At 47.3% G+C, this 15,858-nt stretch overlaps 1 protein-coding gene across 1 annotated transcript in view; it reads left to right on the plus strand.

The window, feature by feature from the left end:
• The window catches only part of LOC138669955 (angiopoietin-2-like), a 186,464-nt gene that overhangs the window by 73,097 nt on the left and 97,509 nt on the right, over positions 1-15,858 (plus strand). The window lies entirely within an intron of this gene.

The raw sequence follows: 15,858 nt of genomic DNA on the forward strand, positions 1-15,858 counted from the left end.
CATCTGATGCAGCACTCTGTTACACTTTTTCTTCCTCAAATATATGTTACATAATCTAAATGTACTTTAGTTTCCATATTGAATGATCTTTTTTTATGTTAAAAGACAATAAGGGGCTGTTTTTTGTTAAACTGAGCTGTTCTTGCTATATTATTCTTTGCTAAATCTAGTCTACAACTGCTAAGACTAGCAACTTTCTTTGTCATATCATGAGAAATGAAGTTCGAAATATCAACTGTTATATTTTTGTGTGCACCTTTAAAATGAAAATTTCTTTATTGTGATTATATATTGTATTCCTCTAAATTTCACTGAAATTCTACGTGATAGTTAAAAACGGATGAGTGAGCACTAAAATGCTTGTATGCTCGTTACTCGAACCGAGCAATTCCTAATGCTCAGATGCTTGTTTCTAGTAATGAGTATAATGGGAGTCAATGGGAAATCTGAGCATTTTCCAGCAGACCCTACAAAGAGATCTGGGGGGCAGTGAAAATGTTGAAATGGATGAAATAAGTGTTGAATGTAAAGAAACCAGCATGGGGAAGACTCCTGGATGCATTTATGACTCCCAGATTGCTGCTGAGAACAATAGTGTCACACTTTTACTCCACTTTAAGGACTGACAATAAAACACAACGAGATAACTTTGTATGTAAGGCAACATTTAAAGTGATATAAAAACAATATTTAAGTAAGCCAACATTTATTTTTTTGATTAATTTTTATTAGTTTTTAATTACAACATTGGAAATTTCAGTGTAAATTATGTAGGAAGTAAGAACTGACAAAAATAAGGGACTCAGATATACCCTGTATTAGACATAAAAGAGGGCCTTATACACATTCTGTTCAAATTGTGATTTAGTTGTACTCCTAGACTCATAAAGCCTATGCCCTAAGTGCAAAGCCTGGCAAAAATTACAAGTGGTTTCAACCATAACCGTTGAAGATACCAACTGTAGTGCCTTATTCAAATATTGTGAACGAAGTGTAATTGTAGCACTCCTACACTCATAAAAGCTCTGCATACAATGCTAAACAAATCAGAAATTACAAGCAGGGTCATCCATACACCCTCCACCATGATGACTACTCACCATCTCTGCCTCCTTCTCTTCCTCCTCATTTTCCTTCTCCTTGTCTACGAGCTGAAAAGGCAACAATATCATGGCAAGCAGTCTGGGAATGTGCCTGTTTAGTGCTTGGGCCTGTGGGTGGGAACTTTTTCATGCCAATGCCTTGGGTAAAGACAGCTGAATGCTGTGCTGGAACAAGTTTTTGTCAGTACTTGACGATGATGCCTCAGAATGAGGAAGGTCAGGTGCAGGACGGGAGACATCTGTGCCAGTGGCATAGACAGGGAATTGGGAAGCACCTAGTACAGGGGAAGAGGCAGTGGTCTCACCAGGTGTCACAAATCATGGACCCAGGCGCTCGGCCCATTGAGTCAGGTGCTTTGATGACATGTGCCTGATGTTAGGGTTGGCGGAACGCACCGAGTATATATATGTATTAATAGGTGCGTTCGCAACCCGGGGTCCACCGTGCAGGAGAGGAACCTGCTGCTGGCAAATGGTGGCGCTATATGGCGGTATAAGCGAAAACTGTTAACTCCACAGATTCGCTAGAAACAAGATGCTGTGCCCTGTTATCCTCACAGAGGTACACAGCTACCAAACAGAGCAAAACTGTGGTCATGCAGTCAGAGAAACAGGCAAACAACTCCTCACCGGAGGTGCCGGTATTCTAGGGGCTTATTTCAGCCAAGGCCCTGAATACACACATACAAACTCCTCATCGGAGGTGCCGGTATTCTAGGGGCTTATTTCAGCCAAACCCTAACCACATCCAGACATGACCACACTGGCGCTGAGCTCATAGATTTTGGTTTGATACTAGCATATGGCCGTGCGGCCATACAAACCTTTTATAGCTGTAGCAGACAAGGACCTTCCAAGTGGTCCAATAGGAGCTGCTACAGGGCCTGAGCGTGTGACCCTCGACCTCCAATGAGAGGTCCTCCCGTGGGCATGCTCAGTGTGTGCAAAGCAGGACTTAGTCCCAGAAAAGCCTCCACGCCGCTGACCAGTGCTGGCTTCAAAAGCAGAACCTGGAAAGGCAGCAGTAACCCTTTGCACAGTATCAGGCTGAGCGAGAGGCTGGGACCAACGTCTCTGCTGAGCAGGTTCCACTGCGGCTGAAGCAGAATGGGAGACTGCAGCAGACATGGCTCAAGATTCCCCCTGTGCAGCGGCGGGAACTCGACTCCTAACATTACCCCCCTTCTAGGGCCCCCCCTCCTTGGGCCTCACTACGCTCAAAGGCTGCAATGAGCACCGGAGCCCGAATGTGCTCCACAGGTTCCCAGGTTCTGTCCTCTGGGCCGTGACCCTTCCAGTCCACCAGTTAATATTTCTTGCCATGTACCACCTTGCACCCCATGATAGAGTTCACCTCAAACTCATCCGTGGACGAACCCGATGTCCCGGCAGATGACTCGAAAAACCGGGACAAATAGATGGGCTTGTGGTCTTTGAAAACCTGGAAGGGAAAGCGAGATCCCTCCAGGAGGTGTCTCCACTCTGAGAAAGCCAACTTCATAGCTAGCAACTCCCTGTCCCCGATGGAATAATTCCTCTCTGCTTGTGAATAGGTCTTGGACAAGAAGAAGCAAGGATGCTTCCGACCTTGAGCATCCTTTTGGAAGAGGACTGCTCCAGCACCAACGGATGAGGCATCCACCTCCATAATAAATGGCTTATCTACATTGGGGTGATGTAGGATGGGAGCGCTAGCGAAGTGTGACTTAATCGAGAGAAAGGCCTTGGAGACCTCCTCCGACCACAACTTGGGATTTGCTCTCTTCTTGGTGAGAGCAACCAAGGGAGCTACCAAAGTTGAGAAGTGGGGAATGAACTGGCGATAGTAATTAATGAACCCCATAAAACGCTGCACCGCTTTGAGAGAATTGGGGTTCCTGCCAGTCCATCACAGCCTGTAGCTTGGCAGGATCCATAGCCAATCCCTGGGCAGAGATGATATAGCCAAGGAAAGGCAAGGACTCCTACTCAAACACACACTTCTCCAACTTGGCATAGAGGGAGTTAGCCCGTAGGAGGTCGAAGACCTTGCAAACATCTCTCCGGTGGGAGTCAAAATCTAGAGAGTAGATGAGAATAGGGTTGAGTGAAACGGATCGGACAAATTCAAAAATCACCGACTTTCGGCAAAGTCGGGTTTCATGAAACCCGACCCGATCCTAGTGTGGGATCGGCCATGAGGTCGGTGATCTTCGCGCCAAAGTCGCGATTTGTATGACGCTTTCAGCGCCATTTTTCAGTCATTGAAGGAGGATGCAGAGTGTGGGCAGCGTGATGACATAGTTCTCGGTCCCCAACATCTTAGAGAAGGGCATGACAGTGATTTGCTTGCTTTCTGCGGCGTCACAGGGGCTATAAAGGGGCATGCACGCCGACCGCCATCTTACTTCTGCCGATCGTAGCATAGGGAGAGGTTGCTGCAGTTTCATCAGAAGAAGGGATATAGTTAGGGAGAGAAGATTAAGCCCCGAAACTGCTTGTGCTGTAGCGATTTCCACTGGCCAACACCACCATTTGTTTGCAGGGACAGTGGAGGCTATCTTTTTGTGCATCAGCTCTGTAGCTTATTAGGATGCCTTATAAGGCTCCCTGATAGCTGCATTGCTGTTTGCACGCTGCTGTGCAAACCAACTGCTTTTTTAAAAGCAAAAATCCTGTTGCTCCTTTCTGCACAGTTATCTTGTTTATTTGTCCACACTTTTGTTGCTGCCATACTTTTCCTGAGATCATTGTAGGGAGATTGAAATTGTACTACAGTCCATGTATTTTTTCATATATCTTCCAGCCACTTTCTGCCACTTACATTGTGTTGTTTTATGCACTGGGCCTGAGTTTTGGTTCAGTCTCCCCCCAAAAAAGTGAGATTCAAATTCTCACAAAGTGGATATACTGCAGTCCTGCTAGTTTGTCGTATGTCAGCCAGCCACTTTCTACCACTTACATTGTGTTGCTTTCCCGGAGCTCGCTTGCCCTGCTGCTAGTGTGCTATCAGAAAGAGTCTTCAGTGCTGCTGGTTCAATACTGACCAAAAAAAGGACACGTCTGGCTACCCAGAATGTTGATGATCTAACCTTCATTAAAATGAACCAATCATGGATTTCAAATTATTTTGCCCCACCTTCTCCTGCTGACACGTAGCTTGCCGGAAAAATATCTTGATTTTGGCCTCCTCTTACTGACTTCTCCAATTCTGCCATTTGCAGCTGCTGAATGTCCACCATAGGCCATTTTTATACCTCCCTAAATGGGCTGACTCCCCCCACAGGGCCGTTGTCAACACCTGGTGCAAGCACCCGTGCGAGTGCCGTTTGCCTGGACAGGTGGGTGCACCCACTCTTGGGCGATGGCACTGGCACAGGATCCCTCATAGTACAATGAAGTGTCTCTGGCGGTGGTGCTGCACAACCAACGTCAGACACACCATCGCAATATGAGGGGCCCTGTGCCAGTACCGCCGCCCACGAGAGATTGTTCCCCCCAGCTCGAACAGTGCTCTACCACTTGCAATACTTACCTCTCTCTGCTGCACCACTGTGTAGTCTGTGCTGTTAAATCCTTCAATGGCACTGCCAATACAAATTTGTTGAAATGATAGATGATAGTTAAAATATACAAGGGCACTGGCCTCCATTTAGACCAGTTAATACTTCGCGCCTACTACCACTGTCTGCTACTCAGCAGAGGAGCCCACCCCAGTACCTAGCTATGCCGCCTGTTTTGTCCTGTTACCAATTTTGAACTGCTTTTAGCCTACTTTTGTATTTGGGCCTACTAACCGTGTGTGCGCCACTCATTACAGTTGTCCTCCACTGAACAAAGCTAGGCCGCCTGTTTAGTCCTGTTAACAATTTTGAACTGCATTTAGCCAACTTTTTAATTTTGGGCCTACTAACTGTGTCTGCACCACTCATTACAGTTGTCCTCCACTGAACAAAGCAATACCACCTGTTTAGTCCTGTTACCAATTTTGAACTGCTTTTAGCCTACTTTTTTATTTTTGGCATACTAACTGTGTCTGCGCCACTCATTACAGTTGTCCTCCACTGAACAAAGCTATGCCGCCTGTTTAGCCCTGTTACCAATTTTGAACTGCATTTAGCCTACTTTATTATTTGGGCCTATATCTCTGTTTCCTCCTCATCCTGCCCATTGCCCAGCCAATGCTAGATGAGTCTGCTGGTACATTGACCCAGACCACTACATTCCCCTTGCCCTCTACACAGCCTGAATCTGACCCTGTTGAAAGTCAGGTTCCCCTTCCCGCATACTATACCACCTTACACGGGGACAAAGAGGAAGGTGCAGATGAAAGTGCAGGTTCCTTCATCAGGTGGGGGGGCATACTCATTGGCGACGTCACTGGCACAGGGCCCCTCATAGTATGCAAAAGTGTCTCTGGCAGTGGGAGGTGCCACCCGCCATCAAACACACCGCCGTACTATGAGGGGCCCTGTGCCAGTGCCAAGTGCCAATGAGTGGGCCCCCCCTGCTTGCTCAGGATCACAGCACTTGCAAAGTTGAAATACTTACCTCTCCCTGCTCCACCGCCGTGATGTATTTCGTGTTTCCTGGGCCCCCGAAAATCTTGAGCCAGCCCTACCCCCCCCACAACTTTAGCCAAATAACCCCCTGTTTTCAATGCCTAACTATTATTATAAAGTAAATTAAGATTGACAAGCTTAAGAAATAAGAATTGATGTTTTTGGCATTAAAATGGGCACTGTAGGTGTTTTCCTGTCCTCCACTCACTGACGACTTTAATTCCCCATTGACTTGCATTGGGTTTCATTTTTCGGTCGGCCCCCGACTTTTCAAAATAATCGGCCAATTTCACCCGACCCGACTTTTGACAAAGTTGGGTTTCGCGAAATCCGACTCGATCCTAAAAAAGTAAAAGTCGATCCACTCTAGATGAGAATATCATCCAGATAAACTACGACCGAGGTGGTGAGCATGTCCCAGAAGATGTCGTTTACAAAGTCTTGGAAAACGGCTGGGGCATTACAGAGCCCAAAGGGCATCACCAGATATTCATAGTGCCCATCCCTGGTGTTAAAAGCCGTCTTCCATTCGTCCCCCTCACGGATGCGAATCAGTTTGTAAGCACCCCACAGATCTAATTTAGTAAATCTCTTGCTCCCCGTAGCCTATCAAAAAGCTCAGATATCAGGTTTAGTGGGTACTTATTCTTAACGGTGATGGCGTTAAGACCCCTGTAGTCTATGCATGGACGCAGTTCTCCACTCTTCTTCTGTACGAAGAAGAACCCAGGCCCTGCAGGTGACACTGACTTCCTAATGAATCCTCTTGCCAGATTCTCTCGGATACACTGTGACATTGCCTCCATCTCCGGGAGAGGCAACGGATAGACTCGACCCCGGGAAGGCTCAGCACCAGGCAAGAGGTTAATAGGACATTCATAGTGCGGTGAGGCGGAAGGGTCTCTGCAGCCCTTTTGGAGAACACGTCCACATAGGGCCAATATTGCTTGGGGAGAGAGGATAGATCTGCGGGTACCTCAGTTGTAGCAACCTGAATGCTCTCCCTCTGACATCTACCCCCTCAAGATTCACCCCATGCCAAAATTCTGCCTGTGGACTACTTGATATGAGGAAAGTGATACTGTGGCCAAGGCATCCTTAACAGGACCTCATCAATTCCCTCAGGAATGACGAGCAGAGATATAATCTCCTGATGAGATGGCAGCAAGGACAGAGTGAAAGGGATGGTCTAGTGTGTTGTCTGTGAGGGCAGTGTCGACCCATTCACCACTCATACAGTTACTGGTTGAGCTAGCATTACCAGGGGTATTGCGTGACGTTGGGCGAAGGCAGAAGACATAAAATTGCCCTCCGCCCCAGAATCCACACAGAGCTCTACCTAGTGAGTGAATGAGCCTATAGTAATTGTTTCCTTATAGGATAATTAGGAGGCAAACTTTGCCGTGTCTAGTGTAGCTCCACCTACTACTACTAGATGCTGACGTTTCCTCGACCGTTGTGAACATCTGGTGGCAAAATGTCCTGATTGCTGGCAAACATGGCAGACCTTGAGTCCACGAGCGGTCCGGGACTTAGATCCCGCTCGTAACACTTCCATGGCCTCATGTGACTCAGGGACCAGGAGCGGAGATTCCAAAGCTTTGGCGAAGGTGGGACCCAGCCGAAACCTCTGCCTAAACTGGGCCCGCTCTAACCTCCACTCGTGAAAACGGAGGTCAATACAGGTTGTAGCATGGCTAAAGGGTGTGTAGTCGATGGGAGGTATGTGCCACATAAGTGCCTTGTTGCTGTAATGCAGCCCGGAGTATTTCTTTCTTGCACATAACCTTGTATATATATGTGTTTCAGGACCTGTGGTGATGTCAGACCACATGGCTAATCATGTGATGGGTTACTGGGTGTGGTTAGCTCTATATAAGACTGGCTAATGCTTTACACAGCAGATATGTGTGGAGGTGGAACCCTCCTGAGTGTGTCAAGGCTCCAGGACTGAGCCGGAAGGACTGGACACTTGTTTTTCTTTCCCTGAGCCAAAGGCTATTTCCTTTCTGTTATTTTGCCATGTGGTTTATGATGCAATAAACCCTGTGAACTTTTCAAGGAACGTGCCTCCTGAGTCTCAGCCGTCGCACCTGAGTGAGTGAAATCCCTACAATTGGTGGTAGACGTGCGGGCAGCGTTCCCAGCGGAGACGTAAGTCTATTTTGAATGTCCTGGGTCAAGTTTGTTGCAAGCCAGCAAGCATTGCCGGAGAAAATGGAGGACCTGCTGAAACACTTGGTCCAGATGCAGTCACAGCAGGAGCAAAGGCAGCAAGAGACCAACAGGCTGTTGATGCAGCAGATACAACAGAGCCAGCAGCAGATACAACAGAGCCAGCAGGAGCAACGGCAGAGCCAGCAGAAGCATCAGCAGCAGATGCAGCTTCTGGCAACCGCCATCCAGGGCAAGGCGAGCGCCCCAACCCCAGGTCTGGCTGATGACACCCACGTTCGGAAGACGGTAAGACGCGCATTGCAGAAAATGACTCCCGGGGATGATGTTGAGGCCTTCCTGACGGTGTTTGACAGGGTCGCTGAGAGGGAAAAACTTCCGCCAGAGCAGTGGGCAGAGGTACTGGCGCCATACCTGACGGGAGAATTCCAGAAGGCGTACTATGATTTGACCTTGCAGGATGCCAAAGAGTATCAGAAATTGAAAGTTGAGATTCTCGCACGTTTGGGGGTGACACTGACTGTCAGGGCACAGCGAGTTCACTGCTGGGCCTATCACCGGGACAAACCACCTCGTTCCCAAATGTTTGATCTGTTGCACCTGGTCCAGAAATGGCTGCAGCCAGAGTCATCTACACCTGCACAGATGGTAGAACGGGTGATGATGGATCGGTTTGTCCATTCCCTCCCGAGGCCTATACAGTCTTGGGTTGCCCAGGGTGATCCCCAGAATGCCGACGAGCTGATCGGACTGGTTGAGAGATACCAAGGGTTGGAAGGCTCCTTCGGGAGGCAGCCCATGCCATACTGGGGGTCCCAGAAGGGAGTCCCAAAAAGGGGTGGTGCGTCCAAGGTCACAAAGGGCGGGGGAGGTGGTGCCCAAGGTCCCTACGGGTGATATTGTTTGTTGGAAGTGCCACGGGCCAGGACATATAGCTGCCCGTTGTTCCCAGACCACTGAGCAGATGGACTGCAGCATGGGACGCCGTTGTTCATACTATGCGTATCCAGCCTGCAGTGTGAACTCTCCGCCCAACGAGGGACCTCAAGCGTGTCCCGTAAAGGTGAACGGTCGAGCAGTAACGGCACTGTTAGACTCGGGGAGCCTAGTGACCCTGGTGAGGGCCACTTTTCCTCTCCACCTGCTCCCGGGAAAGAAGGTCGGAGTGCGGTGCATACATGGTGATGCAAAGGACTCCCCTATGGCCAGGGTGGACATTGAAACGGCATGTGGCAATGAGCCCCACATAGTCGGCGTCGTTCAGGACTTGTTGCACCCTATAATTATTGGCCGGGATTTCTGTTTGTTTTGGGATTTGTGGGGAAAAGGTTCTGAGCTCCCTAGCAGGGAACCAGTGAACCCTGGAAGGGTATCACCACACCCAGAGGCAGACTGGTTTCCTTTTTGTGATCTGGTTGGGGATGAGGAGGAAGTATCCCCTACATCTGACATTCTGGAGTTAGAGGTTACCGGTGAAAATTTTGGGACTGCCAAACATAGGGACCCCACTCTGAGGGAAGCTTTTAATAATGTCACAGTTATTGATGGGGTGGTACAGGAGCCGGGGCAGACACAAGATTTCCCCATTTTCTGATGAGTGGGGAGTTGTTGTACCGGGTCACGAAAATAAGGGAGGAGTTGGTAGAGCAGTTGGTAGTGCCGGGTCCGTATAGACGGAAAGTGTTGGACATGGCCCATTCTCACATCTTGGGTGGACACCTAGGGGTGGAAAAAATGCAGGAACGGGTTGTGCAGAGGTTCTATTGGCCTGGGTGTCACCGGGAAATAGTGACCTATTGCAGGTCCTGCCCTACATGTCAGCTAACTGCTCCTACTCCTCATTTCCGGAACCCCCTTGTGCCACTGCCCATTATTGAGGTACCGTTCGAGAGAATTGCCACGGACTTGGTTGGTCCCTTAGTTAAATCAGCGCAGGGCCATCAGTATATATTAGTCATCCTGGACTATGCCACACGCTATCCTGAGGCAATTCCCTTGAGAAATTCTTCCTCGAAGAGTATAGCCAGCGAGTTGGTCCATGTCTTTTCCCGGACAGGTCTGCCGAAGGAGATCCTGACTGACCAGGGGACACCTTTCATGAGCAAGGTGATGAGGGAGTTATGCAAAGCCCTGAAAATCTCCCAGTTCAGGACCTCGGTGTACCATCCCCAGTCAGATGGCCTTGTTGAGAGATTTAACAAGACACTGAAGAGCATGCTGAGAAAAGCTATAGAGAAAGACGGTAGAGACTGGGATTGTCTCTTACCCTATTTGATGTTTTCCATTCGTGAAGTTCCACAGGCCTCCACATGGTTCTCACCGTTTGAGCTTCTATATGGCCGACATCCACGAGGACTCCTGGATATAGCCAAGGAAACCTGGGAAGCCGAAGTCACGCCAGACAGAAGCGTCATTGAGCATGTGGCCCTGATGCAGCAGAGGATTGCAAAGGTGATGCCTATCGTGAAAGAACACCTTCTCCAAGCACAAGAAGCTCAGGCCAGGGTCTACAACCGGTCTGCAAGAGTGAGGCAGTTCAATCCGGGAGACCGAGTTCTTGTGTTAGTTCCAACGGTGGAAAGCAAGTTCTTGGCCAAATGGCAAGGGCCATATGAGGTTGTCGAGAAACTTGGTGAGGTAAATTATAAAATTCACCAACCAGGAAGACGGAAACCATTCCAAGTTTACCATGTCAACCTCATCAAGCCATGGCAAGATAGAGAGCCGACAGTAACTCCGTCATTGTTAAGCAACCCAGAAGGTGAGGTTGGAGCGGTTACTATAGCAGAGACGCTATCGAAGACCCAGAAACAGCAGTGTCGGGAGTTACTCCAGAAAAACAGGGACCTGTTTTCAGAATTGCCAGGATACACGAAGGTCATAGAGCACGAGGTCTTAACAGAGCCACATGTGCGGGTGAATGTGAAACCTTATCGTATTCCTGAGGCTCGTCGAGAAGTTATCTCCAAGGAAGTGGAGCGTATGTTGAGGCTTGGAGTCATTGAGGAATCCAAGAGCGGTTGGTCGAGCCCAATTGTCCTGGTCCCAAAACCTGATGGAGAGTGGAGGTTTTGCAACGACTATCGGAAGTTGAATGAGGTCTCCAAGTTTGACGCCTATCCCATGCCCCGCATTGATGAGCTCATCGAAAGGCTTGGGCATGCCAGATATATATCCACCTTGGATTTGACAAAGGGGTATTGGCAGATCCCCATGGCACAGGAAGCCAAGGAGAAGATGGCCTTTTCGACACCTGATGGATGCTTCCAGTATGTCCGGATGCCGTTTGGCCTACAGGGAGCTCCTGCGACCTTCCAGAGGGCTATGGATAGAGTCCTTGCACCCCATAAGGCCTACGCTGCTGCATACCTAGATGATATCGTCATCTTTAGCCCGGACTGGGAGAGTCATCTGGAGAAAGTCCAAGCGTTGTTTGATGCTATAAGAGAGGCCGGATTTACAATAAACCCAAAGAAGTGTGCCTTGGGTAAAGAAGAAGCTAAGTACCTTGGATACATAGTGGGTCATGGAGAAATAAAACCCCAAATCAGTAAAGTGGAGGTAATTCAAACATGGCCAAAACCAGTTTCCAAGAACCAAGTTAAAGCCTTCCTGGGAATCGTAGGATATTACAGGAGGTTCATCCCAAACTTCGCCACGATGGCTGCGCCTCTGACTGACCTGCTAAAAGGGACAAAATCTGTAATGGTTAAGTGGTCCAAAGAAACAGAGTCAGCCTTCCAAGAAATGAAAGAGGCTTTGTGTAAGCAACCCGTTCTGATGGCCCCAAACTTCAAGAAAGAGTTTATTCTTCAGACAGATGCCTTGGATGTTGGGGTGGGAGCAGTCCTTTCCCAAGAACTACATGGGGAGGAGCATCCTGTTCTCTATCTGAGTAGGAAGCTGTCCTCGTCTGAAAAGAACTACTCAGTCGTTGAGAAGGAGTGCTTGGCCATAAAATGGGCAGTGGACACATTACGGTACTATCTGCTGGGAAGTAAATTTAGACTGATATCCGACCATGCCCCACTTAGGTGGATGAGGGAAACGAAGGGTAGAAATGCTAGAGTCACCCGTTGGTTCTTAGCCCTGCAGGACTTCAGTTTCCATGTGGAACATAGGGCCGGAAAGCTGCACGGTAATGCGGATGCCCTATCAAGAATCCCTTGTTTAGTGGGAGAAAGTGCCAAGCCCCACGGCTTTAGGCAGAGGGGGGAGGTATGTAGCATGGCTAAAGGGTGTGTAGTCGACGGGAAGTATGTGCCACATAAGTGCCTTGTTGCTGTAATGTAGCCCGGAGTATTTCTTTCTTGCACATAACCTTGTATATATATGTGTTTCAGGACCTGTGGTGATGTCAGACCACATGGCTAATCATGTGATGGGTTACTGGGTGTGGTTAGCTCTATATAAGACTGGCTAATGCTTTACACAGCAGATATGTGTGGAGGTGGAACCCTCCTGAGTGTGTCAAGGCTCCAGGACTGAGCCGGAAGGACTGGACACTTGTTTTTCTTTCCCTGAGCCAAAGGCTATTTCCTTTCTGTTATTTTGCCATGTGGTTTATGATGCAATAAACCCTGTGAACTTTTCAAGGAACGTGCCTCCTGAGTCTCAGCCGTCGCACCTGAGTGAGTGAAATCCCTACAAGGTAGACACATCTATTAACTCCTCCAGTCTGGCGGGAATCTCCCTCGAGGCCAGAGCGTCCTTCACTTGGTCAACTAGCCTCCTCCAAAATATAGGGATAAGGGCTTTATGTAACCACTCCAACTCAGATGCTAGGGTGCGAAAGTGGACAGCAAAATGTCTGACCAAAGACCAGCCCTGAGTCAATGCCAACAGTTGGAGCCCTGTATCATGGGTGAATTGAGGCCCTAAAAAGACCTATTTCAGAGTGCTCAAGAACAGAGGAGCACTCTGCACCACATGATCGCCACGCTCCCACAACGGCATAGCCCACTCCAGTGCCCTGTCTGACAGGAGAGACACAATAAATCCCACCTTTGCCCGCTCTGTGGGGAAAAGTGCGGCCAGGAGGTCGAGGTGTATTGAGCACTGGCTCACAAGACCCCTACAAGATTTACTATCACCAGAAATTTTTTCTGGCAGCGGAAGGCGAGATAGAGTTGGAACAGAGGTGGCCATGGACAAGGTTGTTGCAGCCTCGCTAGCAGCCTGAACAGCAACTGTGGTAACATCCACAGCTGAGGTTGTGCGCTCAAGAGCCGCCAACCTACCCTCCAGCTAGGGGATGTACCACAAGGATTGCTGTTTGTCCGCCATTTACTAGCCAGACCCTGGCGCTAGTATTATGTTAGGGTTGGTGGAACGCACCGAGTATATATATATATATATATATATATATATATATATTAATAGGTGCATTCGCAACCCAGGGTCCACCGTGCAGGAGAGGAACCTGCAGAGTGGCAATGCTTTAATGAACCACAAAACAGGCAGATAACAACACATAGAATAGTCCCAGCAAAATACCCCAAGATGGAGCACATTGCAGAGTCTCACCCTTCTGCTGACTCCCCAGGATAAAGGCAGCTGTTATGTCAGAGCTCCTAGGGTCAGCTACCCCATCTGTGGCATGCACACAGAGAGGAGATATCGACAAGCGTAGGGAGATGACAAGATGACAGTCCATTCAGGTACAAGGCCAGATGACCCAAGGGTCACAACCTGGCTTCTCCAATCATCTCCATGGAGCCAGGCAACCGGCGGGTCCCAATCCTGGCTTTCTCCAAACGTATGCATGGCTTAGCAATGGTCAATGGAACAGATATGTATTCTTCCAACCTAAGTATGCTAGGATGTTTCCTGTAGAATGATAGATCCGTGTCCCTCCTGATGGGGCCATGACATATTGGCAGCAGTTTTGTACGGAAGTCTTGACAGAATCTCTGGCTGTCTCTCAATCTATTTGTCTCTCTCAGTCTATACCAAGGCATATATCCTGTTTTTATACTTAACAAGTGTTCTTCAGTCCAGCATCACAGATAAGGGGAAGAATGGTGATGACCAAGTCACCTTGTTTGATTATGTAATCTATTTGCATTGATTTTCCTACTATGTTTTAAAAAATCAACAAACTACCTAGGCTGCCCAAAACATAATTAGCATATCACTAATCATTAAGGATAAGAGCACACTATGTTATATCAAATATCAGCTTACAAGTCAACATTACAGACTTACACAAACAAAAGTCTGTTTTCTTGACCAGCTAGAAAGAAATGCTTAAATTCAAAAGCCAATATACAGATGACAGTCTGTTCTGCTTGGTTTGCTAAAAATAGACATCTGGTTAATTAAGATGCAATGATGTGTCTCCACATAGTGTATGACACATTTTCAGGGCAAATGAATACTTTTCACTGCAAAATGAATTTATTGTGAAATTTCATTGAAATTGCTAAACTTAAATTTTAACCCCTTCATTACCAGGGGTATTTTCGTTTTTACGTTTTCATTTTTTGCTCCTCTTCTTCTCAGTGCCGTTACTTTTTTTATTTTGTTTGTTTTGTTTTTTGCAGGACGAGTTGTACTTTTGAACAACACTATTGGTTTTAACATATCATGTACTGGAAAACGGGAAAACATTCCAAGTGGTGTGAAATTGCAAAAAATGTGCAATTCCACAATTGTTTTTTGTTTTGCTTTTTTACTATGTTCACTAAATGCTAAAACTGACCTTCCATTATGATTATCCAGGTTATTACGAGTTCAGAGACACCAAACATGTCTAGGTTCTTTTTTATCTAAGAGGTGAAAAAAATTCCAAAGTTTGTAAAAAAAAACAATTGTTCCATTTTCCGATACCCATAGCGTCTCCAATTTTTGTGATCTCGGGATGGTTGAGGGCTTGTTTTTTGCGTGCCGAGCTGACTTTTTAAAGATACCAATTTGGTGCATATATGATCTTTTGATCATGCTTTATTGCAATTTAATGCAATGTTGCAGAGACCAAAAAAACAAAATTCTTGCGTTTTGACTTTTTTTCTTGTTACGTAGTTTAGCGCTAGGGTTAATTCTATTTATATTGATAGATCAAGTGATTCTGAAAGTGGCGATACCAAATATGTGTATGTTTGTTTTTTTTAATTGTTTAATTTTGAATTGGGCAAAAGAGGGTGATTTGAACTTTTATATTTTTTTATTTATTTAATATTTTTAAAAACATTTTTTTTTACTTTTGGCATGATGCAATAGTCTCCATGGGAGACTAGAAGCTGCCATATCCCGATCGCCTCTGCTACATACAGGCGATGATCAGATTGCCTGTATGTAGCAGAATTATTGACTTGCTATGAGTGCTGACCACCGGGCGGTGATCATAGCAATCCGGCAGTGACAACCCTAGAGGTCTGCTGGAGACCTCTGGTTGTCATGCCAACCCATAGACGACTCGCGGTCATGTGACACAGTCGCCAATGGGCAGCATTTCCGGCGTGCTTGCTGGATGCGCATGTTAAATGCCGCTGTCAGAGTTTGACAGAGGCATTTAATGGTGAACAGCCGCGGGTGGTTCACGATTCCATCCACCCTGTTCAAGACAGCTGACATGTGCCGGAAAAGATGTGGGCTTACCGCCGAAGCATCAAAGGGAGGGTGTCCGTCATCAACGTATTATTATGCCTGATGTCGAAAAGGGATTAAAAAATTTGCTCAACTTTAATAGACACCAAAGAAATTTGTAGGATTAGGCCAGTGTCACACTTGCAACTGCAATGCGAGAAACTCGTGCGAGTCTCTCAACTCAATATCCGGCACTGCCGCCGGCAGTTCAAATCGAAGTGTTCAGCTCCATAGAATCATGTTATCAGCATTTCTATGTTATCCCAGATATTCTCAGAGTTTTCAACACATGGCTCTTGTCCTGGTTCCAGCTATCTATCACAGTTTTGTCAGGTCACTGTTTCTATTGAACAGCTTTGATCATCCATCATACTGCAGTCCCTCGAACTGCATCCCTAGGCTCTATTGTTTCTCTATTCCCTATGCATACACCTGTCCTAGCATGCCTTCAC

Source organism: Ranitomeya imitator, chromosome 3, assembly GCF_032444005.1.
Source record: "Ranitomeya imitator isolate aRanImi1 chromosome 3, aRanImi1.pri, whole genome shotgun sequence".
NCBI lineage: Eukaryota > Metazoa > Chordata > Amphibia > Anura > Dendrobatidae > Ranitomeya > Ranitomeya imitator.